Genomic DNA, 22,778 nt, shown 5'->3' on the forward strand with positions numbered 1-22,778 from the left:
CTCTGAATGTACCCAGCAGATATGGGTGACTAAGCACTCTACAAACGTAAGCCTAACTTTCTAAAATATCCATCACAGTTTTTTTCTTAAAACACTGAGTTTAGGTGTATTTGGTAGGCATAACTACACCTATAAAATAAAGTGTCTGACAAAACTACTTTTTTATTGTAGTTATTGTAGTTAATCTTGGTAGGTGACCAATAAAACTCTCTCAAGCATAAAAATATTAGATTTGGATAAAATGACTCATTTCCTCTTGGCCTGGGGAATAAAAATGCAGATCATTGGAGTATCAATTTTTTTGTACAGGCATTCCACCAAACTTCATTTATATATATGGTTTATTCATGCAAGGGTTGCATCTACTTCTTACATTCTTTCTGCACCATTACAGGAGTAATAGTGACAAAAACATGATTTTTCTTAAGAATTTATGAGTTCAGAAGAATAGGAACAAAAGAACGTTTGAAGCTCTCATATACTCACATACCCAATGGGGACTCACCAGGAAGCAGCCAACACCACAATGTTTTCCCTCTGAGAGCCGTCAAATTAGAAACAAGTATATTGTCTCCATGTGGGTGTTCCCTGTACTTTTATTTGGCAACCAAACTATCACTTGTTGTTTTCCATATGCCATTTACATGAAATCAATGGATTTAAGTTGGAGATTTTCCAGGTTGCAGTTATTTGATAATGTGTGCCAATCATCTCAGTAAACACAAGATCCTGAACCTGATTTTTCTGCTAAAGCAATCAGCAAGGAAAAGGCAGCCAGATTTCTGGTTCCACCCCTCGAGCTTGCTCATACTCTGATGGTTTTATTGGCCATTTTAAAGCTACGTTCCACACAACTGCTGGGTGCCCTTTAAATTGTCAAGCAATTACCCCAAATAACACTGTGCTGGAAAAATATCTTGGGATTCTCTTTAAGAAGGGAACATGACCGAAAGAACAAGGTACCTTGTAAGGCCAATGGCTTTTTAAAAATATAATAATATAATAAGAAAGAAAATAATTTCTTGATTATTTTGAACTGGAATTCAATTTACCAACTAAAGTTCTTTGAGGAAACTGGACCAGATCCTATTTGATAAACATACCAGCACCAATGCTGTTATGGAAGGTGGAAAGGTGGGAAAGAGGAGTCCAAACTGTGGACTATGGTATCAGGCTGGACTAACTCAGACTCAGCCCTGGGTTCTGCTTCTGAAGGGCTGTGTGACTTGGGGGAAGTGGCCTACACTTTCTGAGTCTTCATTTTCCAATCTGAAAAATAAGGATAATCGCAATGACTAACCCACGTGAGAATGAAACAAGACAATGCATGCAGAGTATTTAGCACAACACCCTGCACACAGTGACTCCAGGTAAATGTTAGCGGTGACTTTTATTGTTGTAATTAAGGTGGTTGTTACCACGGGATGGTCTATTAAGCTGAAGGCGGCTGAGACTCAAAGGTCTGGATTTTGAGCTATTTTTGCAAGCAATGAACTACTAAAAATAGGAGGCAGTGTTTACTCTCATAGCTTCGGGGAACAGCTATGACTTGGTCTCTGACCAAGTAGATTCGGCAGTGGACTAAACAGTCTGGTAACTGCCTCTCAGTTCAGACCACATCCTGAATGGACCTCACTCCAAGGAGGTTTAGACAACCCAAAAAAGCAGGCCCAACACATTTCTCTGGGCCAGAGATGCTTTGTGAGGCTTTCCAAGATGAGCAGGTATTTTCCCTTTTTGATTTTACCCAGAAAACTACAAAGATGGAGAGGACCCAGGTGACAACCTGGTTGTGAGTTGTACGAGTTCCTGACTTCCTGTGTTCCTTCCCTCACCACCATCCCCATACCATGTCAGGACATGCATCTTAGTGGATTATAGAAGGCAGATCTCCGAAGCAGAAAAGAGCCCCCTTCTCTCCTGGGAGCTGAGCAGTAAAGGGGAGTTTTGTTATAAACCACCCTGTGTGCGAGCCTGACCACAATCCAAAGCGGTGAGCACCACCCAAACTTGAACCACGCCTGGCCTAAAGGGCCTGTTAAAGAGGAGAGACTCATCCCCTAACATAATATCTCCCAAAATCTCTTATAGATCTGTAATGTGCCTTTGAACCTTAATTGGAAACTGGAATTACTTCCTGGGTTTGATTTTTCATTTGTAGGAAGCACATTCTCATGCCAATATGTTGTGTTGTTCACATGACTTTATACACACATATATGTATGGTATGTATGTGTGTGCACACTGCAAATACTGAGGATTGATGTAATTTTCTTTTTCTCATTTCTTCTTGGCCCACAACATGCAATCTGTAATATATCCAGTATGGGTCTGGGTCTACAGTCACAGACTGATGGTTGTCAGCAAGTGATGAAGAATGTCGAATCTCTTGAAGATTTTTATTTTTATTACATATTTTTAAAAATTTTTTATCAAAATTTTTGTGAACATTTCCTAGCAAATTCAATAGAGAAGTGAATAGGAGGAAGGAATAAGGAAAGATAGTTGTATAATGTACTAACATGTTGTCCAATGTACATGAGTACCCATGCATAATTTTTACCCATACATGGATATAAAAGCATTGAATAGAATCATAGATTCTAGAGTTTGGAAGTGACTTAAAGAGATTATCTAACTATCCAAATGCTGGTTCTTCAAAAAAACTAATAAAATAGTTATATGCAGGCAATATGACAATCTACATTTTAAAAATCCAAAAGACTCTTTAGACAAACTGTTAAAATTAGTAAGAGTTCAGGAAGGTTGCTGGATATAACAGAAAACAAAGAGAAGGTAGAATTTTTTTTAAAAGAAGATTCCACTAACAAAAGAAATAAAAACTTTGTGTAAATAGGTGATGAAGTGAAGCTTGATTAAGGCACATAAAAGATATAAATAAATGAAAGGATATACCATGTTCATGTATGGGATGGGAAGGCTCAAAGACGGCAATTGTTCTGTAAATTCATTGCAATTACAATTAAAATCTATTTACTCCTTGTGGCATTTGACAGTTGATCCTTCAGTTAATATCAAAGAGTAAAGGACCCAAAATGGCCAAGATAACATAGATGAATAAAGAAATACCATTCACCACACTAGACAGCAAGGCTTATTACAAAACTAGAGTAGTTACAAAAAAACGGCATTGGTGTACAGACAAATAGAACAGCAGGACAGAATAGAGTGCCCATAAGCAGACCCATGCTTATGGGAAAACTTGATATATACCAGACATTAAAAATCAGTAGGGAAAGGATAAGACTATTCAATAAATGGCACTGGGTCAGTTAGTTTTCCATTTGGAAAAGTAAAAAAAAAAAACAAAAAATTGGCCAGGTGTGGTGGCTCACACCTGTAATGCTAGCACTCTAGGAGGCTGAGGTGGGAGGATTGCTTGAGGCCAGGAGTCCAAGACCAATCTGAGCAAGAGTGAGATCCTGTCTCTACTTTCAGGTCAATTCAATAACTAAAGTGAAAGAAAAACTTTAATATTTTTATGACCTCAGGGTAGGGAAAAGTAAAACATAAATAATAAGATGGATAAATCTTACCATAGTGAAATTTTAAATGTCAACCATCATTATAAAAAGTGAAAAGGCAAACTAAAAATTGGAAGAAAATAGTTCAGTGCATGTCTTAGTCCATTTTGTGTTGCTGTAACAAAATACCACAGACTGGGTAATTTATAAAGGAATTTATTTCTAACAGTTTTGGAGGCTGGGAAGCCCAATATCAAGGTGATGGCATGTGGCGAGGACCTTCCTGCCACGTCATCTCATGACAAGAGGCAGAAGGGCAAGAAAGTATGCAGACTCAAGGGAGCGAGACAGGGCCAAACTCACTTTTATAACAAACCTACTCTTAAAATAAAGACTTCACTCCCAAGATAACAACGTCAACCCATTCATGAGAGCTCTGCCCTCATGACCTAATCACTTCTTAAAGGCCCCACCTCTCAACACTGTTGCATTAGGGATTAAGTTTCCAATACATGAACTTCTGGGGACACATTCAAAGCATAGCAGTGCATAAAGCCCAGCAAAGGGTTTTTTCCCAATGCATATCTCAACACAAAAAATCCAACCAAAGATTATCTAGAATATATAAAGAAGTCCTAAAAATAAATTTTAAAAAACCCAGCTCAAAGGAAAGTGGGTACAGGATAGGAGCAAAGAATCTTGTTCAGAAAAGAAATGTAAAGGGTCCAAAACCATAATAACTAGTAGTCAGAAAATGCAAATTATAACAATGACATATGATTTAATATCTATCAAATTGACAATGGTTTAAAAGCATAAAACTAAGCGTTGAGGATGTGGGCAAATGGAAATTCTCATATACAGTTAGGGACTACAAAATGGTACAACCTCTTTAGAGAGCAATTTTGAACTATCTGACAAAGTTGACAATGAGCATATTGAAAAGACCTCAGCAATTCTATTGGCAGATGTGCACTCCAGAGAAACTCTTGCATCCTCTCCACAAAGATCCATATTAAGGATGCTTTTGGCAGAATTGTGTATAGGAGTAAAAAGTTATACATATCTTTAATGCCTACTAATGAGTAGATAAAGCAAATGAATAAAGAGAATTTGGTATACTGTACTCATAGATTGGAATATATGCCTATATGCAATTAAAATGAGTTAACTTTATCTAAAAGTATCAGTATAAGTAAATCTTGAAACACAATGTTGACTCCTAAAGGCAAATTGCAGAAAGACAAAGTGATACCAAGCCTTTTCCTCTTAATAGAAGGCATCACCATTCCCCCAGTTGATTTCTGTCCTGAGAAACCAAAACAGCCTCCTAATTGCTTCCCATTCGAGTGCCTTTCATGCCATGTCCCACATGACAACTATGTTACATCTTTGCTTATGTCTTTTGATTGCTTCCTGCTGCAGCTTCAATAACCCAAACCCCTTAGTGCTGTCTCCTTGGCCCTTCTTAGTCTCCTCCCCTCCTCCCACCCCCACCCTTCCACCCCTCTGACCGCACTGCCCCCCCCCACCCCTCCTCACTCCCTGGTGTCTACTCTGCTCCAGCCACATTTTGCTTGTTGCACTTCTTTGTACGCACCAAATCCATTCCTATGGTAGGGCATCAACACGCTATTTTTCCTTCTTAGCATTCAGGCTTTGATTTTAAACCCAGCATTATCAGCAAGGCCCTTCCTCAGTATCCTGCCAACCCCCCCTCATTCCCCTACCTCCCCTGCCAGTCTGGACCACAGTATCCCATTTGATCATTTTCACACAGTTACAGATACCTATTAATATAATTATCTCATTTATTCAAATATTTATATATTTAGGACAAAGGTTTGCCTTATTCACCCACCGCCATATTCCTGAGGTCTAGAACAGTACCTAGCACATAGTAGGTGCTCAATAAATATTTGTCGACTTACATATGTAAATTTTTAAAACTTACAAAGCTACACTATACAGTTTTTATGGACACCTACTTATGTAGTAAAAGAAAAAACATGGACAGGAAGGATATGTAATAATTTTGCGGTAGAGTTTATCGATGGAGAGGATAGGAAATCAATAGGATCGAAGAGTAAGACAAAGAGGCCTTAAAATAAATCTGTGAAGGAAATACAACAGCATTTATTAAATCTGGTTATTTGTTAAATCTGAATGGTCATTATATAAATATTATTACAATATTCTCTGTCCTATTCTGACTAAGATATATCAAACTAAAAACCAATTAGTAGTCTGACTAAGATATATCAAACTAAAAACCAATTAGTAGTAGTAGTAGTAGTAGTATTTAAGAGATGGGGTCTTGCTCTGTTGTCCAGGCTGGAGTACAGTGGTACAAACATAGCTCGCTGCAGCCTCAAACTCCTGGGCTCAGGTGATGAATCCTTCCATCCCAGCCTCCCAAGTAGCTGGGATTACAGACACAAGCCACTGAGCCTGACCAACAATTATTTTTTAAAAGAGATTTGAAATGATAAAATGATAGAGATGAAATGTTAACAAATCAGTAGTTGCCAGGGACAAAGGGTATGGGGGAGGCATTTAAATCGTGCTATCAATCAGTAGCATGAGGGGGATCTTTGTGGTGATAGGACAGTCCTCTATGCTGATTTCAGTGCTGGTTACACGAATCTACAGGTGATAAAATGGCACAGAACTATACATACACTTTATACCAATGCCTATTTTCTGGTTTACATGCACTAGATTTACATCAGATGTAACTATTGAGGGGAACTAAGTGAAGGCCTCATTTTTACAACTTCCTGTGAGATCTATAAATATTTCAAAATTAAAAAAAAATTTAAAAAGAGAAATACGTGGTCCACCTGAAATAGTATTTCTATTTTACAGATGCAACAAGTGAGGCTCTAAGAAAAAGGCAATTTGTAGTAGGTGGTGCAGGGAACAGGACAGGGATACCTGTAGAACCTGCAGTTTTCTTTGAACAATCAAGTCAACAAATGCATGGGCCCCGGTCCTTTGCTAACCCTTTTTTAGGACTCTGCATCAATAGTGACTTCCCAGTAGCTTAGGCATAGCTTGAGGTCCCAGATAATAAATATCAAATCAGATATTAAAATAGGTTAGCCTGGGTTCAAATCTCAGCTCTGCCACTTAGTGAAGAGATAGCCTTCTACTTCAACATCTTTTGGGCCTCAGTTTCTTCATCTGCAAAATGGAGACAATTGATTATATGCCAGGCATGGTGTGGTGGGGATTAAATCAAACAATAAGTGTAAAGTGCATGGCATGAAACTTGGCACATGCTACAAACTCAATTAAAAGGCAAGATAACACAGGTTAATGCCTGTGGAATAAATCCAAATGTGTCTGCTATTTGTCCCAAGGACCCTCCTGTGCATGACACTGTCCCACCATGTGGCTAGACTTTCGTGCTAGGTGCAATGTGAAGTTCTGAGGAGTATTAAACTGTGAGTACAAGGAGGTAGGGGCAAGCGCAGGGGTGAGGCAAACTCAGGAAAATTGCCACAATCTTCTATGCCCTCTATTTGCTATCGGAAAGTAGCTGGAAGACTCATACCCCCACTAAAAAATAAATTTTTTAAAAACAAAACACAAGAAAAGAAAGTAAAGTAAAATAAAATAAAATCGCTCATTTTGTTTGTGTAACCCTGTAGACTGCAATAAGGTATAATCACAAAATAAATGTCAGAAGAATGTAGGCTCTATGAGATTAACCAAACACAAAGTCAAAAATAAGCAATACTCTTGAAGCTCCCAAAGACTACAACAAGACTATATAGATTGTGGTTGTTTAAAATGAAAAAGAAAAAGAAGAGCACTTCTTTTCTTTTGGTCTTGAACCAACTGAATTTAAAACGAGTGAAACCAGATTTAATCTGTGAGAGGAGAAAGAGCAGGCTCTACTTTCAGTTGGCCGAAGGAAAGCATTCCAGCTCTAGGGGCACAAACACACGCAAGAAATGTGAGACTCAATTTATTGCTCAAAAGGTACATTAAAGTTGACAACAAATCCACTTGAAATTCTGAAATCAGAACAACAAAGAATGGTAGAAAGATTTGTCTTTCGACTGAGTTCATAGTGACAGAGACTGCAGTTTATTGTTAGAAATATGTAAGTCAGGTATCTATTAATAAAAGGAGGGAAAATCTAAAATGCAACTTATTTTTAAAAATTAAAATAACAAAATTTAGTTAAAATATGTGAAGCATTTCCTAAAGTTAACTGTCGGCTTAGAATCCATAAAATAAATGTCTACTGTAAAAAGAAAAAGTTGGACATATTTTATTTTCAGTAATGAGTGAGATTCTAAAAGCAAAACCATCCCCCCTCGAAAATGCTTTTAAATCGGCAATACTTATGACAAAAAGAGCTTGTTTCATTTTAGCAAGATTTTAAGTACCCTGGTAAATGTAAGAGTAATACCCATCACATAGATTGCGAAAGTAATGAAGTCAAGGCAATAAAAGAACTCTCAATAAATATGTACTTTCAAAGTATTGCTGACAAGAAGAATTGGTACCTTGTGTTTCTGTTTGGATTATTCAATTTGACATATTAACAAAATGTAGTAAAACTTGCCTCAGGCACTGGTTACATAATCATGCAATTCTTGGTTAATTCTTATTAAAAACACAAGAATTGAAGACTTACAAATTCAAATCTTTCCTTTAATTCCCAGGGTTCAAGGGCTGATATTCCCGGACCAGCTCCCTTAATAACAATCTTTCTAGTAACGTGGGTAAAGATGTATTCATTATCAGCTGTCAGAACAACAGAGTTCTCTACAATAAATTAATTTTACATTAACTATCCAAGGAGGAAAAAAAAATTATATCTAAAGAAATAAAATGAGAATAATAAAAAGAACCAGAATATTTTTTCTTATGGAAAATAAAAATGGAAAAATCCTATCAATTCCATCAGTAAATTGTTAATTAAAGGATAAATTTGGAAAAGAGTATCTTCCAAAGTCTTAATTGACTTACCAAATTAAAAGAGCTTGGCAGTGGAAATTTTAATAGTTAAGAAACATCTTTATTCCACTTTTTAAAAGCTTTTTTTACAGAATATGTAAAGAGCTGTAAAAATGAAAGTACTGTAATATTGAAGGTCAACTTTAGTCAAAGTAAGAAAAGGGGATTCAGAGTTAAGCTAAAATGTTCTATCTACTTCCTAGCTTGACATTATCTGCATTTTCCTTAAATTTAAATACATTATTAACTTGAATTCATTATCATCTGAATTCAGATTATAAAAATGTATGTGTGTGAAAATGGTATAACATCTGAACTTAAAAACCAACTTGTTTTTCCCTTTTTATTTCAAAAAAAAACAATTTATTCCTGAATTTCTGAAGCAAATAATCCCCCAGCTGTTTCCTGCCAGTTGTGAACATTCTATTTAGGGACAACAGCACATTTCACCTCCTCTCTCTTCCTGCTGGTCTGTAATGTGTTATTGGAAACACTGGTTTGAAATCAGGAGTTTTGATTAGACAGGCTTTTTATGGTGTTGATTTATTTCCTTTATTTTAAGACACGAGTCTCTCTATGACAATGGAGTAGCTTACAAAGCCAGAGGGATTCAGACTTTAAGTGGGAAATTTATTCTATTTTAGTGTAGTTTGGTTTTGTTTGGCATTTTTCCTTTTAGCTGCCACCCGGATTCTATTTTGACGTGATCGTGTCTTTGTTTAAGATAAGTTTTGAGGGTGGGGGAACTCGGTTTTGGAAGCACCATTTTCCAGATAGCAGGTAATTTGGGAAATAAAATACTTGTCAAAGTTCTTTAATTCCCCAAAAATTGGCTATAATCTAAAAGGTAATTTGGGATGCTACTATGATCATTCATAAAGCAATTTAATAGCAACTTGAGCCACAAATTTTTTGAAACTTAACATATCTTGGTACCTGGTTTCATCTGTAATAGGTTTTAACTAAAAAAATTTAAATTAAAAATAAGAAGATGAAATGTTTCTGTATAAGGGGAATGCTTTAAGCATTTGAAGTCAGAAGCAGATCAAATATCCCTTTGAAGGCAGATCTAGAGTCAGGTCAATGTAGTATTGATAATAACCATAGGCAAAACTAATTTCCTCTCCAGAACCACCTTTTAGTTGTAGGAAATCAATTTTATTGTCCTTAGAACTGGCCACCCCTCTGGTATCATGAGCAGATGCAGAGGATAAGTGGTTGGGATAAAACAAAACAAAACAAAACAAAAAACCAAGCACAAAAAGAGAGGGAGAGGAAGACAAATAACTAGGATAAGGGGACAGAGTAGGGAATGACAGGGAGTTGGAGGAACTTTCACCATAGTTGTGCTTAATCAATGTCTTGAACAGAACTAATTGAAGATGATATTATTACACATTAAAAAATGTTTTCACGATCCTACCCTACGGTTTTTAAGATAGTTGTCTTTGGAGCCACAGTGAAGGCATGAAGCCACATCCCTGTCCCACAGTGGCAGATGTCTCTGGTCTTATCTGGGATGAGGTTGTTGAGGCTGAACCACCAGGCTTCTGGCTCATTCTAAAGGCCCTGGGCAGAGCACTCAATATTCCATAGACATCCTTTCTGCAATAGAGATTTAACTTGGAGGGCATTTAATTAGCAAATAAATTTATTTGCTCTCAATACTAAATATGCTGTTTAAAAATTGACAGTGTTATAAGGGCAATCCTCAGTTATATTAATATTTACAACTTGAAAGAGTAATTTATTTAAGCCTGAAATATCAAATTGGTACAACCTTTCTGGAATATGATTTGGAAATACCTATTAAAATGTTTAATGCACATATCCTATGACCAAACATTTCACTGCTAGGCATTTACTCAACATATGTGTTCCCAAAAGCACACAGCAACATTAGTACCGAGATTTGTAGTGCACCATTGTTTGTAATACCAGAACACTGCAAACAATCTGAATGTCCATTGGTAGAAGATTGATGCAGTCAATAATGGCCCATTCATGCAATGGAATATTGCGCAGCTGTTGAAAAGAATGAGGTAAAACTTTATGTTACCATGATGATATAAAAAGCTATATAGATATAGAGAGATCCCAACTATTAAAATTTAAAAGCAAATTGCAGAGCAGAATGTATAGTATAATCCAATTTGTGTATGCTTGTTTCAAAACGATTTAGATACTTGAATTGCATTAAAAATTTTCTGGAAAAATAAAAAAGGAACTTTTAATCACGTTACCTCTGGGAAGTGGAACGGGAGTTTAGCAATTTTATGTTTCACATGTTACCCTTCTGAACCGACTGGATTTTTAACCATGAGCATGTTATTACTTTTAGAGTAACTGAAAAACTAACTAACAAGAAAAGGTTATATTTACCCTACCTTAACAAAAACAAAACGGATGCTTTTTTATGAGACAATCTGTAGAGGCCACATTGCCTAGCCACGTTCTCACACGCTGTATAGCAGGATGACTAAGGCTACATGAAGAGGTTAACCCTTAGATGTAGAGCACAGGGTTACAGCCAGCCGTTGGCTCTCAGTGCCACACTCAGCTGGTGCGCTTCCAAAGTGAAACGCGTCGACGTGGGTCAGTTTGGTTGCTGCCGAGGCTAGGTTACATAAGGTCCTAGGGACCCAGGCAGGGGACTCAGACGCGCCTGGGAGGAGCTGCCACGCCACAGCCCCCTTGGGCTCCGCGAGCACGGCTACAGACAGAAAGAACTTTTGCTGCATCACCCAGCAGCGCCACGGTCACTTCCCTCTCGACAGCCAGTGTGCACGTCTCAGACACCAGCGCCAGCCCCTGCAGGAACTCGGTTTGCAAATTCTCAGGCAGAAAGAACGGAAAATAAGTGAGATTCCTCTTCCTTCAGACACACACGCACACGCACCCACACTTTCTCACTCCCATCTTTTTCATTCTCCCTTAACCGGTTCCTAGAAATATCTAGCCGGGCTAATTCATTTCTGCTGTCGTATATGTAAATCAAGGTCAAGTCACTTCCAGTTATCTCGGGCTGAGCCTTGGTTTTTACCTCCTTTGGTAACCAGAAAAGCTCTCTCTGCTGGTGCTCCATTAATTAACCTGCTGATTAAATGTGAAGTCTTTTGAAAAAGTTGGGTTTGAGGGTCTGTAGGTTAAATACTTCTTCCAAATGTAGAATGTTTACTCCTCTAAAATTTGTATTTCAATAAAGCATTTTTTTAAAAAGTAGTCATTTTGTTCCAAGGGTATTCTGAGGCTTCACTGCTCTGCCAACAAGTAAAAACTTGTTATCCAGCCCGTTAGTGTTAAGGCAGAAGCCAGTAAATTTAAAGAAAAAGTAACTCATCCTATTACCAGGTAATCTCTCTCATTTCTTCACTAGCAATCTCTAACTTGCTCTTCAAATATTTATAAGATAAATGAAGAAAAGGATTGTAATTTGCATGTGTAAATTGGGAAGCTAACTTTTCAATAGTCCGTTTCTCCCAAACCCTCCCCTCCCTCTCTCCAGAAAACAGCACGAAAAGTAAACAGCAATCAAACCTCAAAGTTAACCCCAGAGTAGTTTCTCTGGTTACCAGATTGAGAAATGTTACTAGAAAATAAAGAAGGAAAAAGTACCTTTTTCTAAAAGCTTGGGGGCTAGTCTTGTGTCAGTAGCTAAAACTGTATTTTACTGGATCGCTAACTCTTATAAATCCAGATACAATACTTGCTTATTTCTGTAGAAAGTCCGTATTAACAATCCAGTACTTTGTCAACTTTCCCAGCTTTGGCGCTAATGGGAGGTGCTGTTAACAGCCCTCAAAACTGAAGTTCCTTTATTTCTTTTGCCACTTGAGAAAAAGTTTTGCCACAAAGTTCTAATAACACTAAGTTCCTACAAATCAACTTGGAAACGTCTAAATGTGTTTTTCCTAGAAAAAGTGCCAGACATCAATTTTATCTGGCAACCATCAAAATACATAAGACCGCAAAACTATACATTCCTGGACCTCACAAGAAGCATGGCAAGGAATTTCAGGAAGCCAACCCAAGTGCTCAGCTACAGCTACATATGTAGTCTACAACATGGGCAACAACACTGACATTAACCACAGCTACCAAGAACATGCAACAGCAAAAAAAAAAAAAAAAAAGCAATCAGTGGAAATTTCAAATCTACCTTCCTAATTTCCAGCTTAAAATGACATAGCATTATTTAACTCACCATTGCACTAAACTCACTTTCATAAAAACAACCAGAAGCCCAAGTAAATGGAATTTTTATTTGCACATTCCATATTATTTTATGAGAAGACAAATCATTTAAAAAAATGGGAATTTAGGTAAAGGAACAGTCTCCCAGAATGTCGAGGATGGTATAAATTCTGTGACTACAGCATGCTATATTGATAACCAATGTACACAGTGACCTCAAAACAGGAAGTGCCTTTGAAATCTGTCAGTCACTTATTCAACACCTACTATAAAAAATGTAGTGGGGGTTGCAGACTGCAAGGCGCTGCATGCACAGAATTTGCAGTACAGCTAGAGAAGATAACACTATAGGAGTCCAAAAAAGTATAGGATTGGCAGGTGGAGAGGAGGGGAGCAAAAGATGGATGTTTTCTATTATGTCTGTCCATACGACTTGACTTTTTAAACAACACTATATGTTTTACTTTGACAAAAGTTTAAAAGGTAAATCATGACAGCAATGGGTAGGAAGGGACAGATGTGATAAGCACAAAAAGAATTCTGCCTCAGCCAGAAAACTGATGGGAGAAGTAGAGGTGCATGCATAAGAGATCCTCCCTCTGCTGTATATCCCAGATCTATCAACAAGTGCACTCTGTCCCCAGAATTTCCCACAAATTCCTCTCCTCCCTTCCTTTCTCCCCCTCCTCCTCTTCCTCATTATCTACCACTAACTTAGGTTGCAGTGACCTCCTCATCAGTCACCTTCTCTGGTGCATGAGTTCTGACCTTTTTTAAAGGATCAGAATAATGTGCTTAAATCATAAAGTAAAATACAAAAGATAAATTATATGAAAATACAAATAGCAAATTATTTTTTAAAGTTGTGATGTAGTAATATATATGATTATATACTAATTCATTAAATAACAAGATAAAGCAGTAGGGCTAATACCTACAGTAACTTCGGCTCAGTGGTTAGATGTAAAAGGTAGAAATATCTGCAACAACTGTAATAGGATATCAAAATACCAGATTTCTATTGGTGATAAACTCACATCTTCTGTTAATTCTACTGTGATCGGTTGCCTAGATTTGTATTTAAAGGAAATGCTAAATTTCAGCTGGAGGATGGTGACAATGGCAATATTATTTTTTTCCTATCCAAGTTCACAGATGTCAGGTATCTTATCTATGAATCCCTTGCGAGTCCAGGAATAGGGTTAAGAAGGGTCGAGTCCCTCCAGAGCAGCTTCCACATTGCCACCAAATCTTGATGCTGTCACTCTGTTGCTCACAAGCCTTCGATGGCTCTTTCACTTCCCAGCTAAAGCACAAACTGTTCTGAAAGACAGGCAAAGCCCTTAGTGCTCGGTTCCCTGCCCACCAACTCATGCTTATCAGCCTGTGGGTTTCCTCTTTTGTATTTGAAGTTCCACCCACAATAGTAGAACTTCTGAGAACAGATGGTGTTCTCTCACACCTTCGTGATGTCTGCTCTGCTTGGAACTGCCTCGCCTAGCTTGTTGGCCAGGCCAACTCATTTTTCAAGTCTCAGGTCAAAAGCCACCACCTCTCTGATGCCTTCCTTGACTCCTTCAAGCAAACTCAAGCATGTCTTCTCCACTTCTGCTGCTGTTTGTACATACCATTTTAGCGATTATCTTATTGTACTATATCATTGCTGGCATGTGTCTCTCTGCTGCACAGAATCTCCTTTACATCCTGGAACCAATCCCTCACGGACACTGAGGGACGACTTACTTGAGGTCAGGGACTGTGTTTCTTAACTTTCCCCAGAACCTTGTGTTGTGCCTGGCACAAGTAGATGCTCAGTAAATATTTGTTGAATGACTGAGTAAATGAATGGATGGATGAATGAATGAATAACTAAATAAAGAGATAAATATGAAGAGGGAGAAGTCAAAGATAATGTGAATTTTCCATCTGGGTTAATGTAGAAAAACTGAAATGGAGAATGAAGGAAAAAATTGAATTGTGTTTAGTAAAGTTCTAAATTAAGTACATTTTGCATAATTTAATTTTTCAAAGAGAGCAACCCGTGGTATGCAGTAGAGCAAAATTGTCTATTAAAACATAGCATTTATTCTGGTATTCTGATTATATAGAAATTTGCTGTAGAAAAAGACCTCAACCTAGAAATAGGGCTGCATTCTATAACAGGGTTTGCAAACCAGTTGTCTAGAATTTAAAATAACAGTTTCCCTCAGAAGCAAATTAAAATTGGTGATTCAGTACCCAATTTATCACACAAAAGTCCATTTATTCATATCTGAATGAAAACTGTTAGAAAAGAAAGAATACTATTCAATGCTATTGCGCTATAGCCAATTAAGCAAAACAGTAAACAATAGAAGTGAATGTGATCATAATTTATTTATCTTGAGTATTGACAGTGGAGGAAAGACAAGTTTAATTTTAGTAAGTGAGGAAGCCCAGAGAGATGTTAGTGAAGATCAGAAGGAAGCTTTGGAGGTTAGTACCCTAGCTCTTTACACAGTCAGTCCTCTGTATTCGCGGGTTTCACATCCACAGATTCAAACAACCACAGATCAAAAATGTTTGGAGGGAAAAAAAGCAATAAGAATTAACAGTACAACAATAATAAATAATACAAATTCTTAAAATACAGCATAACAACTATTCACATAGCATTTACATTGAATTAGGTATTATAAGTAAGTAATCTAGAGATGATTCAAAGGATAAGGGAGGATGTAAGTTATATGCAAATACTGTGTCATTTTATAGTAGAGACTTGACAATCCTTGGATTTTGGTATCTGAGGGGGTCCTGGAACCAATCCCTCGTGGATACCGAGGGAGGATGGTATGTTTAATTTTATTTCAACACTTAAGACCTTTCCTTTTGGCTCATAAATGGCTCATGTGAAGGAAAGGGAGATGTTATTTTGCAGTACCTGAAAAAGTTTTGGAAGACAAAGGGGAAGAAGAAATGGAATTAAAGAGGCTGTGTGTGTCCTATAAAGTTTACCTGAGGTCAAGTTAGCCAAGCTAGGGAGGAAAAAAGAAGGAAGCAGGGTATACACGGCACAGTATACGTGGTGGTTATAGCATGCTGCTCACCTGGGCACAGGGGTGGACTGCACTTGCTGGTCCCCTTATGGATGGGTGGCACCATTTTACAGAGTTCTGGGCAATGCGTGGAAGTGACAGGGCATTTAAATACCAATAAGAGATCCTCCAATTTCTCCTTTCCCATTGGCTCAGCACCCCAGCCTGTTCTGTTGAGGAGGTAAGGTGGCTGCTTCTGCAGCCTGGGTTCCTGAGTGTCTAAGAAAAGAGCCTCCCTGGTGAACATGACAGATGTGTCATAGATATAGAAACCTTTGTAATTTTAAGATACAAACTTTTGTTGTTTTAAGCCACTGACAGATTGGGATTGTTTGTTCTGCAGTATAACGACTGACACATCATTCATAAAATTGACCTCCAGAGCAAGGAAAGGAGTGATAGGGAAGACATGGTGGGTTATGGCTGCACTGGATAGAGACCTAAAAGAGATTAGAAGAAGGGAGGAAAAGGTGTGAATTCAGATGTAAAGGATTCTTCCAAGATGGATGATCAGCATTTGGGCAGATCTTGTATTATTTCTGAAACCAAAGTCCTGATAATACCATAATTAAAAACTGGGCAGACAGAGTCATAGCCCTTTTAATATTAACTACATGACCAATATTAACTACCTGTGACTAGTGTACAATATTTTGGGTACATGCTGGTTACAGGCATCAGAGCTTAAAAGTATTTGTAAGCCTACTGAGAAAACAGAGGAGTGAATAAAAGCATGGGTTTTGGAGTCAGGCTGGCTTGAATTCACATCTCAGCTGTCTTTCCTCCTACCTAAAAATTACAGGACTCCATTGCTTTGGACTAAACTCCCGCAGTAGATTCCAACAGACTAGACTAAAAATCAAAATGGAGTCACTCATGCAGAGGTTTTCACCAAACCGAAACTCGTCTAAGTCATTATCTGACCTTCAGAGAAATCAGGAGAGAGATAACATCCTAATTTCACAAACAGGCTGGTTTCAGTCAGCACGATCATGAAGTTCCCTCTACTTTAATCCTTACAAAAAAGTAAACTGAAGTAACCTAATGTTAACCAATCAGTTACCTTTCTGTTGTTCTGTCTCCCAGTCCCACCTTACAAAGAAAGTAACTTTGAAGGAACCAACCTACTCTTTGTTCTTGGTTTCTGCTTTCTTAAGCCCTTCTCTGGCTAGAAAACCAACTTCTTTAGCGCAGCTCCTCATTGGAACACTTATTCTAAAGCATTGTCGGGTTATAGAATCACAAATAAGGCCAATTAAGATTTTTAAACTAAATTGTTGTGATTTGATCTTTCGACACTATTAAACTGTTTAATCTAAGAGGCAATCTCCTTATCTCTAAAGTGGAGATAAAAACAGAACCTACTTCAAAGGTCTGTTGGGAGCACTCGATGAGGTCATATTTTAAAAGTGTCAAGTGTAATGCCTGGCATTACTAAACGTTCTAGTTTTTTCCAGTCCGCTGGAAGCCCCAAAGTTGGTTTGTGATAGAATGGCTGCCTCACTATTATGCCTTGAGCATAATGAATGTCATGGCCTCCCACTGCAGCTTCAAACTGGATCCCTTGGGAGCTTTCAGCCATTACCAGGCTCAGTGATGTAACCTCTCTGCCTGCGACATCTGCACACCCCCACCCTCCTCCTTGGCCGTCAAGATCAGAGATGCTCCCACTTTAAGACAGATCTAGGAAAATCCAAACATGCAAGATGGATAGATCAGGGCAGGATCATTCATGCTCATGCTCCAAGATTTTTTTTCATTTTACTAAAGGATCTAAGAATTTCCTTAGTACATTACAAATTTTTTGTTTTTACTTTTTTTTTTTAATGAATTGCTTGACAGATGAAAATAAAGCTCAATGGCATTCTTATCCATCGTGGATCAATCAGAAATGAGAATAATCTATGTAAATGGGAAACATACAAAAACATATCTTTGCCCGTAATTTTCTGGGCGCACATCTGTTATACTGGCCAGGGAGCAAAGACAGCCCTCCAGGTCCCTTGGTAATGAGAACTCATCCAAAGGGTTATTGTGATGATGGCCACACACACCAGACCCCTGTTTCTCCATCACAACCAAGATCTAAAAACTCAAGTCCAAACTCTTTGATTATAGGGTAGTGCTCAAAGATCCACAACTAGGAGAAAACACAAAATTCTTTTAACCAGCATAAAAACAGAGTCAACTGACTCCAGCTGTGAAAAAGTCCAGAGTTAAGGAAGATGTTATTCTTTTTTCAAAATAAATGAGAATATATTATGGCACAGAGGTAAAATCTATACTACAATTTAAGTAGAAACGGAGACTCCTCTGCTCTGACTGCTCCTACTGCAGTGTGGTCTCACATCTGGGTAGATGAAGACCTCTCTGGAAGGGACCAAAAGCCATGAAGGTTCCGAGCTCTTCATTTTACAGATGAGATATCAGAGGCCCTAAGAGATTCAATGTTTGGACCAAGGTCAAATAACCAGAAAGGGACTCCAATTCCTAGTTTTCCGATTCCTAGTTCAGGGTGTGCCCACTGCACCACCATCTCCTCCTTTCCTGAGAATGGAATCAGTGCCAATCAACCCAACTTGCCCAAAGTGGAAGCTGATCTTGAAAGGGAAGTATGCACCTGTGAGACCCAAAACCCCAAACTCCAGGACAAATGTGAGCCTGCAGCCAAGGACGTGGAGTCAATGTCTGATCCCTCCCCAGTATTCTCACAAGCAATTACCTCCTTCCCACCAACCTCATCCCTAACCGATCGCCTTACAACTCTACTCTTGCTTCCTTCCAAGCCATTTTCCAAAGGGCCTCTAAAGAAATCATATTAAACACAAACCTAATTCAGTTGTTCCCCCATTTAAAAAGTTTTTGTCTGTTCCCCACCACCCTCAGGATAAATTCCAAGCATCTCAGGAAGGCATGTAAGATCTGCCCCAACTCACCCTCAGACAGCACCTTCCACGAACCCCATCTCTACCCTCTTCCTCATCCTTTCAGCCAAAAGATCTTTGCCACCGAGTAGGACTGAGGACTCCTTTTGGCCCATTCATACTCAGACACAAGATACCTTCCTCTGAGGTTTTCTCTTCTCTAAGCCCTCAAAGAAGCTTAATGGTACCTTGTCCACAAGGTAAGTATTAGCACCATTATCACTCCATTTTACAATAAATTATTCATATAGTTACAGCTCCTATACAACATGGTATTCTGAAATGTAGAGGCTGGGTTTAAATCAAGATTTCCCTACTTACTGGGCAGAATATTTTACCACTCCCAAGACTCCATTTTATTTTCAATAAATGGGGATAATATGAATACATACCTCACCAGGTTGTTGTGAGGATTAAATGGAATGACTATGCAGGGCACAGGGTATATTCGATTGTTTAGGAAATGTTAGTCCCTCTTCTCTCCATCTCTTCCCACAGGGTATGGAACTCCCTTAATACAAGAATACTTCTTACTCTTCTTTGTAACAAGACACTTCTTCCTTACCCCGTTGAGTAATACAGCAGGCATTCAACAAATGTTGGCAGAAAGGAGAAAGGGAGAGAGGAAAGCAAATGAGAAGGGAGGGAGGAAAGAAGAAAATTAATGACATGAATGAATGAAGCTGGAAGCCAAAAGAGATCCTGGTCTGGACATAATACCTAGATCAGCACGGTGCTCTTAAATCAGCTATCTCAGGGAGCGGGAGAAAAGCCTTAATTTGCAGCGTTTCCCAATTTCTATGGTGTAAATACTGATTTCACATCTACCAACAATTTGCCCATAATGATTTAGCTCACAAAATCTATCAGTATTTAACAATTGGCTTTCAGAAGTCCTCAGCACACAACTGATGCTCCATCCACCTCACTTTTCTCATTCTTGACATTTTTTAGTCACTTTGTTCCTTCTTAACATCCTTATCATGTGATCAACAAGGACAATAAAATGAAAGCACAGAGAAGCAGCTGACTTTTTCACCAGTGGTTCTCGCAAAGGAGACTGAATGAAGAAGTTGAAACTACTTGGCCAGATGTGTTTACGGGTTCCTATTATCCCCCTAATTCTCTCTGCCCCTTTTTCCTACAGATAATTGACAGCAGATGCCCTCATCAAATGTGCAAAATACAAACACACTTTCTGACAAAATATAGAATTGATGGCCACAACCTAGAAATAAAAATGAAGAGAAGAGGCTATGCTGGAAACCTAAGAAAGGTCAAGTTCACCAAGGTGGCAGAAGGGATGTTAAAACAGGAAATCAAACAACTTCTTTAGATAGAGCTATAACATGGAAAATAGTTTCCTGAATGTAAAAAAGATCACAGCAGCACTCTGGACCAAAATCCAAACAGGAAAAAGAGTATCAAACTAACAGGAGGGAAAAACCGTTTAGCAAAAAAATAAATAAATTGTTGTCTTTAACGCTGTTGGAAACTGGGGAGATACAGGAAAACATTATGGAATTCTGTGATGGAATAACGAGCGAAAAAAGTCACACTCCACCATAGCAAAGGGGCTCCGTGGGTGACATTTACGCTTAGACAAGAGGAAGGCAGCTGGCAGTTATTTCCTTCCCTTTCACAATATTCAGACTTGCCTTTCCCTTAAGCAAAGCCACACGAGTAATACATCATGTAATTCAAAGTGAGAACTGTCTATAAAAGCAGTTTTATTTTTATAAATAAATGTTTACTAAAGTGAGTCCCATTCTCTGCGGGACACCCGGCTCGCTGATCCAGCCTCCCTGCTGTCAAGGCTCAGGAATGGGTAGGAAGGACGACCCAGCTTTGCTCCGTGACTGCGGCTGACATAGTATCTCAGCATTTGGGACTTGGGGACCATAAGGCGGCCCTCTAGCAACAGCCATTACTTTACCTTAGTCATAAAGTTAAGTCACCTAAACTCAAGCCACATCAAGGAAAAATTAGAAAAATCAAAACTATCTAAAGATTAGAATACAAGAAACATATGCATATGTAGAAGTGAAACAACAGTATCACAGAATCATTCTTAGGTATAGACAAGCAGAAGCAAAAGAATGGAGGGCATTTTCATCCCGGTCAAATGAAGCACGACTTAATGATGACAAAGGAACTTCTCATACTTAATAAATTAAAATGTGCACATAAAAGTGTGGCATTTGGGGCTGGCTACTTGTTTCAAAACCCAAAGGGAACCAAAGAGAGAGAGACTGAGACAGATTTAATCTTGGGGTATTATAAATCACTCAATTACCTAACTCAAGGAGGGTAATTACCCTCTTTCACTGGAGCACCGTACGGTCAGGAGAGCTGTGTGATATGAGCCACAAGGGCAACTTTACGACAGGAGAGGAAGAAAGTAAGGCAGGAATTAACTCTGCCATTATGCCCATGAGTGGGCAAAAAGCAAGAATGGGCTCCACTGGTGAAGACAGGAGGGTGGGCAGTCACCCGGGCACCGCTGAGTGTGAGTCACATCTAGCCAAGGCAGAAATGAGATCATCAAATAGCATGAATGGGAGGTTTGGGATTTTAAAACAGCAAATAGATTAGAAATGTTAAGGAGTTCAAATTAATGGAAAACTCAAATGTGGATCAAGACATCGTGAAACCCAGCAGAAGCAGATCCTTTGGAGTAGGGTGGAGGGAGCCAAGAACTGCAATTGCCCCACAGGGTATTCCAAAGGCTATTTCTGAATTTCAGTGGAAGAAAACTGCGCTATTAAGAGAACTGTGGGGCTTACAAGGGGAGCAAAGAAGAGTACTGACAATTTTAACAAAGCATAGAAGGGTGCAGCTGTTACAAATACTAAACCTAAGACTGAAATATCTATGTTCGAATACTGACGCTGTCATTGATTTGCTGGGCTGGGTGTGCACAAATCTCCTAACCTCTTTGGGAATGAAAGTCTTCTGCAGTAAAATGAAGGAACTGAAATACGTGATCTGAAAAGTGGTTTCAAGCTTTAAAATTCTAAGAAGTTAAAAATTGAGAGAGGAGAATACAGCCTTCTTAAGTAAACAAAAGGCCCAGAACAACATTCTTTTGCTCCAGAGTGTAGAAAGGACCACTTGGAGACAGAGGCTTCAGCCCAGCTGTTAGACATAACCACAGCCACTCAACCCCACCTACCCTGTGCCTAAACCCACAACCGAGAAGGGCACGGCCTGGTCTCAGGACATTCCATCCCTTGGATTATTTGATGACGATGACGTCTCTGTCTCCTACCCTCCTACCAGGGTACAATTTTCTAAAAGCAGAGAAAATCCTTCCCAAGAAAATAAACACTCCCAAACAACTGTCCCATTCTGTTACCTATTTGGATTACATAATTACTATGAAGTCAGGACTTTCTCACTGACACACCAAGGAAGAACTCTCAGTTTATAAGCTGAACTGCCTTTTTCTTCACTGTCCAAAGTTCCAAAAAATCTCCTACTCCCTAAAAAGCAGTCACCAGTGCCCACTGTAACAGTAACGAAAACCTGTACTGCCTCACCTCTGCCCAGAACAGAAACTAAGATCAAAATATGTTTAGTCTGTGGGGATATACCAGACCTGTATATGATATTCTTCAACAACAGCAAAAATAATAAATAGTCTCACTAATGCCCCAAACTGCCCTGCACAGGGAGTGAACACTGGATATTGTTCCAGGCTCTGCTGAAGATAATTTAGACAAGTGTGTGTCTTACCTTTTTTGTTCCACTGTGCATAAAATGGGGCTACTAATAATTGATAACTGGCATTGACCAGCCACCAAGTAAAATGGTGAACTCCCTCCCCATCCGCCCACTCACCTACCCACACACCAGTTGTTAGGAACTCCCCTTTCAGGAGTGTTCAGGACAAAAACCAAGCTGACGAAGCTGACCAAGCTGGCCAAGCTGGCCACGGTGACTAGAATCCCACAGGGCACAATGCCAATTAAGGTATCTATACTTTTCCGGTTGCTCTGGTTGAGGCGGCAGTAAAAAGGCCAAGGGTTCCTTTTATAGCCTGTTCTAACTTGTTCATCTGGATCGATGCAGAAATTTCAGCAGCAATTTGCTCTTTGTAATTCCTCTCCAGGAATAAAAAG

General features: G+C 38.8%; 1 long non-coding RNA gene across 1 annotated transcript in view; it reads right to left on the reverse strand.

Annotated features, from left to right (window-relative positions):
- The window catches only part of LOC123639442, a 40,395-nt gene extending 23,330 nt beyond the window's left edge, over nucleotides 1-17,065 (reverse strand). The window contains exon 1 of the long non-coding RNA XR_006735727.1: nucleotides 15,743-17,065. This is a non-coding gene — a long non-coding RNA (uncharacterized LOC123639442). The remainder of the gene's footprint in view (nucleotides 1-15,742) is intronic.
- Nucleotides 17,066-22,778: the final 5,713 nt, after the last annotated feature.

This window comes from Lemur catta, chromosome 6 (genome assembly GCF_020740605.2).
Source record: "Lemur catta isolate mLemCat1 chromosome 6, mLemCat1.pri, whole genome shotgun sequence".
NCBI classification, from domain to species: domain Eukaryota; kingdom Metazoa; phylum Chordata; class Mammalia; order Primates; family Lemuridae; genus Lemur; species Lemur catta.